At 39.7% G+C, this 9,334-nt stretch overlaps 1 pseudogene; it reads right to left on the bottom strand.

The window, feature by feature from the left end:
• Positions 1 to 9,334, bottom strand: part of LOC101571711 — a 46,284-nt pseudogene that overhangs the window by 10,825 nt on the left and 26,125 nt on the right.

The following is a 9,334-nucleotide window of genomic DNA, read 5'->3' as shown; positions in this document are numbered from 1 at the left end:
ATATAGTTACATTCTCTTAATGAATAGAGGGATTTGTTCTAATGGTGTTTGTAAATAGGATATCATGTCCGCATCTTGTACAGCAATTAACCACTATGAAGCATGTATTCAATGTGTCAATTATTGAAACTGTCCTACCAATTTGGTTTGAAACTGTCTCATTGCTATTTGTTTCTCAATAAAATTATGGAAAAAAAGAATTATATAAAAAATAAATAAATAAATGACATGAACTAACATGGAATATAGAAAGAATGCACACAAATTAAAACCAGAAAAGTAGTCTATCCATTTAAGTTGAATAAAAGTCTTGAACAAAATTTCCAAAAGCTGATATCTAAATATCCAATAAATATATATGAAGTACTTAATGTTATTAGTTATTGAAGAAATGCAAATCAAGAATTACAATGAGATAATCAAAGACATATTTAAACTTAAAAAAAGAAGAATCCAGGACCAAGTTGTCACACAAAAAGATGGTAACAATATGGGAATGGAACTCTCAAATGTAGCTAGTCTCATAAATAGCTAGTGTCATATACAGTTATGTCTATGCCCATTCTTCTGCTTAGCAAATTCACTTCTATATGTACACCTAAAAGAGAGGATTACATATGTACATGAGATAGGAGCTACAAAAAAAGATATACTCATAAGTAAAATAAACCAGACACACATGTGTAAATATGTTATGGTTTCCCTAGTATAAGAACTCAAAAGAAGAAATACAAATAGAAAGGTATAATACAAGTAAAAGGAAAGCAAGAACTCAAGGACTAACTAAGAGAGGGAAAGGAGAAGAGCTAGGAAACATGACAGTGACAAGCCATACAGTTATATGTAGAAGATGGGCAAGGAAATGATCCTGAGAAGCTCCAGAAGATTTTTTAATCTAGCAGTTAATTGGAAAGATTCTCACCCTGAGTACCTATATATACTGATACCTGTGAACTAAGCTACTGCACTGCAGATGGTAATTTGTAATAGTAGTTTCATGTTTGGAGTGCCTGTCATTCTGGTATTCTGAATATGGGCTGCTTGTCATGACATGCCAGTTGCTGCTGTGCTGTCTCTCGGGTAGATGACTGTTCAAAAAGAAGGGGGTGGTGAATGAAGGCAAGAGACAGGAAAAGGAATGTTGTGGGACTGTCCTGCTTCAAGGTTGTATATGGTTAGATTTTTGGACTGACGTGTAAACATAGGAATTATATAATTCTTTATGCCTATTTTTAAAAATATATTCTAATTTTTAAATGTTTTTTATCATATTCTGTAGGGACTTAAAGTTCAACATATCAATACTTGATGAAAAATACCTGTTCCATGTTATGCCTAAGATATTTGATATTCAGACAGATAGTGAGGTTAAGCTTAACAGCCTAGGTTGTATGGTAATAACAATAAGCTTCTCTTCTGGAAGGTTAACATGCTAAGTTTGCAGACCAAAATTAGAGAAAAAGGAGGGCCGCAAGGAAAGCCAACATTTTGGCCCTAGCTTTCCAAGGTCAATTAAGACTCAGGACATATGAGAACTTGTACTGTAATGTTACGTAACTCGGTAGTGTCCCAAATTTTCACAAGCGAGGAGATTATGGGGCCAAAGAGGAAAGTGATTGGTGATGTAGCGTGTGCCTAAGGAGAGTCACATGAAGAGAAAACATTCTCTCAGGCTTTCACAGAGAGTACATTGGCCAAGCAATGGTTGTGACTCATCCACATGGCTGACACTGACAAAGGTTCTACAATCTGAGGTACAGGATCTCAGGATAAATCCTGAGGGGATTTCCCTGACCTTATCAGACCCAAAAGCTACAACTCTTGTTGCATAGGTCCTACTTTACCTTGGTCTTAACCATCTAGCAGAAAAGTATAAAAACGAAGTATAAAAAGTAAAGCCATGCTGTTATGTTGAGCTATAGAGGACTCAGGTCAACAATTTCTGACATTGCCAGTCAAGCGGAAGACCCAATACTATCACGGACTACTGGACTCTTTTAGAATATTTTGCTGAGTTAACACACCTATAATGTTCAAATAACGGAACTTAACAAAAAAAGGGGGATACAGGTGAATGTCCATTTTGTATCTGTGTATTCAAAATGGTTAGGATAGATACATAGTTACATTCTCTTAATAAATAGAGGGATTTGTTCTATTGGTGTTTGTAAATAGGATATCATGTCCGCATCTTGTACAGCAATTATCCACTAGGAAGAATGTATGCAATGTGTTAATTATTGAAGCTGTCTTACCATTTGGTTTGAAAATATAAAAAAAAGAAAAAGAAAGAAAAGAAAAGCGGAGTCTGTGCACCTAGGATAATGGCTCCTACCTCAAAGAACTGTTTTTAAAGCCAAGAATATAAAGTGGTGAATGACTGTGCAAGCTGTAAATCTGCCAAAATCGGTAGAGTGATTCCTATTCTTACTTCCAGCACAGTCCTGGCTTTGTGATTTGATTTATATCTCAACAGAAATTCCTTCTCCCAACCTATGCCCCATGGGTGCTTCTCTTCTTCTCAGTCCTATGATGGCTTCTCCCTGGTGCCTCAGAGATGCCCTTTATACAGAGGTAAATAGGTCAGATACAGAGGCCTGGATGTGCTACCCATGGTCTCAGGAGGTGACACTTCTGGAACCCTGTAGTTTCTACCCATAAAGATCAGCAAGCCAGGGTGTGAGAAAGGACAGTGGGGGAAGACGGCCCTTATATAGCCAATGCAGAATCTAGGAGAATAGAAAATGTGATTAGAGGCAACCAAAGGTGCTCAAGAGCTCCCTCTGCCTAACACTGCCTCTGAAGAGGGAGAGACACTAGAAATGACCCAAGCTAGCAATTTCTAAACTGAGGATTGCAGCAGAATCCTCCAAGGAGCTGTCTCTAGGGACATAACTTTGTATCCCACCTTCTGGGAATTCTAGCTTAGTAGATTTGCAGTGGGACTCATACAACTTACATATTTTGAAAAAAACTCTTAAGAAAAAAAAAGCTCTTCAGATTCTGCTAATAAGCAGTCCTGGTGATAAAACATTGTTCAGTCTTAATTGCCTTTGTAACACAAAGGGAAACTGAGGGCTAGATGTTAACAATTGTCTATCTGAATTGGCATACTAGGTCAAAGCACGAGAGATCGAACTAGCTCTAGCTCGTCTCTCTGTTCAGTAAGGCTTTCTTTCATAGTACTTCTCTACGCTCCAGCCTTCATTTCACCAGCCCCACTGAAAATCCTGGGTTCTCCCAAACCAAGCCCTGGATACAGGATATGTGGTGGAGCAGCTCCTAGAATGAGCAGTGCGGGTCCCCTCAACTAGCCACTTAGAAACACAAGCACAAATTTATTTTTGCCCTTCCTCTCCACGCATCCCTCTCTGGTACTGACCCCTGGTGGCAATATCAGGTAATGAGTGGAGAGGCTAGTTTTTCAAAAGTTCCTCAAACACTCAGGGAGCCACTCATCTTTTACATAGGAGTAAAGTGGGCCTCATTTAGAAAGCGAGGCAAATGGCAGTATTTTGAGCATCAGCCATCGCTGGCTTACTTCAGATGAATAAGACATAGCCTTGCCTTCAGAGAGCTAGCAACCTTGTCTAAGAGACAAAATAGGTCTTTCTACTATTAGAAGAGAAGGAACTCTAGGCTGAGAGGTAGGAGGTATTATTTGGCTTCCTGGTAAAGCTACTTATAACGGGGTGATCTTGGCAAACCTCTGCATCACTATATACCTAGGATTCATCTTCTGAAAATTTTAGATAAAATTCTGTCCTGCCTACCTACTGGAATTATTTTAAAGTTAAATAATAGGAAGGATGTGAAAGTGACCAGGACCCTATAAAGTGCCTCAAATTAGCTAAGCAGCTAAACTGCCTATGGGGGAGGTTAACTGCAGCCAAAAGAGTGCTATGCTTTTCAACACATCCACACTTTCTTCAGAATAAAATTATGTCATTTCTGGAAAAATGGATGAAACTTGAGACCATAGTGTTAACTAAAATAGGTGAGAATAGAAAGTCACATATCACATGGTCTCTCCTGCATTAGAAACTAAAAACAGAGACAGACAGACAGACAGACAGACAGACAGACAGACAGAGAGGAAAATCTTGGAACAAAAGTAGAGTTCACTTTTCCAGGTCCTGCTGCCAGTGACTCACTTCACAAAATGTTCCCACCTTCTAGCAGCACGCTCATCTACCAAACTTATCAATGGATGAATCCAACAATAAGTATAGTGTGCCCGTAATCCAATCACCTTCCAAAAGACTCACCTCTGAGACCCTTGGGGGCATTTTAGGTAAAAACTACAGCATATACTAAATAACAAAATTCTGCATGAAAGCATCTTAGTTTGAACACCAACCTCTACTTAGGCAAATATTTAATTCAAATTCAAACTCACACATGATTTTTTTAGTTTATTTTTTACTTTAAAGATAATAAAAAACTAAAAATTAGACAAAATTTCAAAACAAGATGATAGGAAATTAGCAATGGTTATTATATTGTATATTGCTATCTTCAAAGTAGTTGTTCAGATTACCAGATATAGGCATGCAACATTGATCAAACAACATAAACACTTGCTTTCAATGAACTACTAGAGATTATTATCACAATTATATGAGTACACAAATATCTATGTATAATTCAGTACTTTCACACCGGTTTTCAACTTCCAGGGTCTGCACTAGGAAGGTTCAAAGGTCAATGGAGGCAGCTAGAAAGTCTTCACCAGAAGGATAAATGATCTATGTCAGCAGGATAGGGGACCTGCACTGGATTCAGGAAGTACAGCTCAAGGTAAGGGCCTGCTCTCCCAAAAAAAATCCACAGCCATCCTCAGTGACAGTGAGGACCTGAGCTTTTCACATCAAGAAAACCAGAATGACAGGCTTCTCCAGGAAAATCAACAGCAACCATCATCTTCCCCTCTAGGTCTGCTTCTGCTACTGGCAGCAATCCTCAGGTGGGCCTTCCACACCCAGAACCATGCTGATTCAGCTCATCTGGGTGTTTCAAGTTGCACATTAGTTAATCCACCATACCCATCCTAGGGAGGATTGTTGCCAGAATGGTATAAAAGGAAAAAAAACAAAGGATCAATTTTTCTTCAGAGGCGGTCCAGTCTTCACCTTCACTCTGGATGTTGCCACCAGCCTTCCAGTGTAGACCTTGAAGTCTCTAGCACAGACCCCTCATTCAGCCTTAGGCTTCCTGATAGGGACTCATAGGGGACACTACAGTGAGTTCCATACTTTCAATTGGATCCTTAATATCTTCACTGTGCAAATAAGCCTATTTCACTATTTTACATCTAACTCAGTGGGAGGCCATTGTAAATCAATCTTACAAGTTCTTATGTATTTGCGTATCTTGCATTAATGTTGTTTCTCTAGAAACCACTCACTGATTCACCTAGGCTCATTCTACTCTTCCTGACTGATCTCATTCATTTTCAAATTTCAACCACCGCCTATATACTGATGATTCTCAATCTTTGTTTTTAGCCCACACCTCTCCTTGATTCCAAATCCATTGTTACGAATTAGCTTTAAAAATGCCCCGTAGGGCTGGCTAGACAGCTCAGTGGTCTAAAGTACCTGCTTAGGCAAGCCTAGGTAGACGCAGGGGACCATGGTTTGAACCCCAGCACCATATGCTGTGCCAGCCCTGCCCATAGGGCGGGCTGAGCTAGCCAAAAAAAAAAAAAAGATAAAAATGTCCCCCAAAGCCTCATGTATTTGGAAGGTTATTTGAACATGAAGGGGTCATACTCATCAATAATTTGTTCATTGAGCAATTTAGTAGCTAAATGGGCTCTTAAAAGGTAAGGACTGCTCAAACATTGGTCACTGGGAGCATGACCTAGAAAAGTGCATTCCTAGCCCCTACTCCTCCCTTCTTTCTCTGCTCCCCAGATGCCATGAAGCAGCTCTTCCTCTTCTTAGGTCCTTGCACCATGTCATTTATATGCTGAGGCCAGCTGAGCATGGACTGACAATGTGAGCCAAAATAAAGCTCCCCCCCTTAAGTTGTGGGTGTTGGGTGTTTTGTCCCAGGGATGAGAAAGTGGCTGACACCCATGTATCCAGTTGCCCACTCAACATCTCTGCCTCAATGCCTTTTGGCCTCCTCAAAGGCAACACACCCAACACTGAGCTCATCATGTTGCCCTTTCCTGTACTCCTTGCTTTAAAAAGTAATAGCCACATATACTCACTAACCCAAGGCAGAAGAGAAGCCTAGGCGTCCTCCACTCTTCCTCTTCCTATCCCAGCATCCTAGACTATGCTCCATCCATTCTATCTTTTGAATCTCTCTTGCTTTGTTGACTTTTCAATTTACTCAGTGTAAATCCTAAGGCAGATAGAATAGATGTAGCAAATTAGGCATTAGGAATGATCAAAAAGTATCCCTTCTTACCAAAAAATGTGAAACCTACTCTAGAGATCACAGGATCTCTGAAATAAAGGGTTTCTAAATCCCTTGAAGTTGTCAGCCAGAAAAGGCAGGTCATGCAACATGTTCCCACAACTCTGAGCACTGGAGCTAGAGAGCAGATGGGAAAACATCTGTTGGACTTAGAGCTAAGAACATTGTTATTATGGAAATCTGAAGACGGAAAACATACGGTGTTTACATTAAACCTACTTTGATAAGAGAGCTGGTACAATATAAAAGTGGAAAAGTGGGGCTGGGGAGATAGCTCAGTATAAGTGCTTGCCTAGCAGGCACAAGGGTCTGAGTTCAATCCCCAGATCCACAAAAACATAAATAAATAAATAAATAAATAAAAAATAAAACTGGAAAAGCTTTAGTCTCTAAGAAGTAATTATTTCTGCTGGATTGGTTGGGGTCATAAACAGGAAACTGTGGCATCCAGGGTTAGGGTGGGATCAGAGTCAAGGCTGAACATACATTTATGAATGTGAAACAGGCTCGTGTTGCTTGTACCCCATAGCTGTTGACTGATTAACCTTCACCACCTCTTCCCTGTTCTCACCCCTGTCATCCAATTTTATGATATCTGTGGAAATTTAACACAGAATTATAACAAATCATTGGTAATTAGCAGAGTTTTTATCCTGACTGGTTTAGCAGACACACCCACCTACCTAACTTCTGAATCTGCTCAGCCTCTCCATCCCTAACACAAGTGCCCTATGTTAGATCTGAGCTTCTACTGGGGAACATTCAACTGGTGCTAAAAAGCCTTAATGCTCTAGAAGTCCATCAGGCCACCACAAGGGAAGAAGAAGAGTGCGACAAGCTAGGGCTCTAGCAACCACTTCTACTTTCACCAAAGTAGTGCTAATAGCCAAATTGATTTATATACTGGATCAATGTAAAATTTCATTGGAGAAAAAGTTTTATACCACTAAGTGAGAGAAAATGAAAAAGAAATTGGAGGAAATAAGGGAGTGAGGAATGGGAAGAAGGAAGGAAGGAAGGAAGGAAGGAAGGAAGGAAGGAAGGAAGGAAGGGAGGGAGGGAGGGAGGGAGGGGGGGAGGGGAAGGGAGGGAGGGAAGAAAGAAGGTGAGAGAAAAATAAAAATCACTAAATTAAACATGAAACAATCTACTAATTGTCCTCATTGCTTCTGTTCTTCAGTCCTCCATTCTGGTTGTCAACATTACTTTCAAATTTTGGATCGTGCATCATGTTTTAAACATTTTAAAAACAAATACAGCATGAGTAATGTTTGCAGTAAAGAACCAATTAGTAAGTCGATAGAGCAGAAGAGGCCTTTCCTATGCCTTGCAGGATGTTTAGCAATATCTCTGTCCTCCACCCACTAGATTCCAGTAGTACTCTTCCAGATGTGCCAACTCGACAAACATCTGGAGACACTAGCAAATATCCCCTGGGAGGCAAACTCTTCTCTTACTGAAAGAATAAAACGTGTACATCCTCCATCCCCTATGCCAGTCTCACCCTTCTCTTCAGAGTCCATCATTGGTAAATGTATATAGCACTGTGTTCTTTCCAAAATGTAATTTTGATTCCAGTACTCCTCTAACTCAATTTCTGTCAAATAGCCTAAGGGATGAAATACAAAATTCTTAGTCAGACATAAAAATGGCCCTCTGGACTTGACTTCTTTGGGCTTTTTTCTGTATCCCTTCATACTGGTACAGCCTCCCATTCCCAAGTTAGAAATGTCATAAATTTACCTTCCCTTTTGTCCCTTCATTGAAAACATGAACAAAAGACTCAAGGGGCAGCCTAGTGGGGCTTATGAGGGAATAGTTTTTCTGCCACTCTTAAGAGCATACTTGGAGGAGCCGGGAAGACAGCTCAGTAGAATAAGCGCTTGCCTGGCAAGCACAAGGCCCTGACTTCAATTCCTGGTTCCCTGGCAAGCACAAGGGTCTGAGTTCTTTCCCTGGTTCCACCAAAAAATAAATAAATAAAAATAACCCTAAACATACACACACACACACACTTGGAGTGAAGTAGTCCTCTTATTTTTCCCATATATAGTGGTGCTTAGATGTGACATGGTAGCAATTTTGCAATTAAGAAGAGTGGTATTGTTGACAAACCAAGGATAATAAAGAAGAATTACTGAGCTACTCAACCTTCCTAGAAATCATCTTCCTTTGGACTTCATGTCATGTATGAAAACAGGTCAATTATTCTTCATAATAGCTTTAGTTGGGTATCCACCCACCTGCACCCTAACTACCAGACACCATATTCTGCCATTTATAGTTTCTTGACCCACTAGGCCATGCTGTTATGCATAATGGTGCCTCTACCTCGAATACATTATCCACAATGTTGTCATGACCAACACTCTTATACTAAGTCCCATCTTATCATCTCTTTCATGCAAAGACTTCCATAGGATAGGAGCCATCATCCTATATCCAAAAATGGTGAACATCCCTCTTTTATGAACCAATTTCATCTTGTTCATATTTTATTGTAAAATGTATCACATTGAGTTATAGATTATGGGTCTATCTCTTCCATTACAAGAGATCTCTTTGAAGCGATGAGACTATGTATGATTTTTCCCTGAGTTAATGTGCTCATTACAAGATTTTGCACAGAGTAGAACTTAGTAAATAATTGCTGAGTAGAGAAAGGATTAAATGGAGTAGTGAACAACCATCTACTGGAGAGACTTCATAGCAGCAACTGGCGTGTCATGACAAGCAGCCAGTATTCAGAAGACCAGAATGACAGGCACTCCAAGCATGAAACTACTATTACAGATTACCATCTGCAGTGCAGTTGCTTACTTCACAGGTATCAGTATATATAGTTAGTCAGGGTGAGAATCTTTCCAATTAACTGCTAGATTAAAAAAATCTTCTGGAGATT

This window comes from Octodon degus, unplaced genomic scaffold, assembly GCF_000260255.1.
Source record: "Octodon degus isolate 3935 unplaced genomic scaffold, OctDeg1.0 scaffold00201, whole genome shotgun sequence".
NCBI lineage: Eukaryota > Metazoa > Chordata > Mammalia > Rodentia > Octodontidae > Octodon > Octodon degus.
This window is presented reverse-complemented; position numbering and strand designations above follow the sequence as displayed.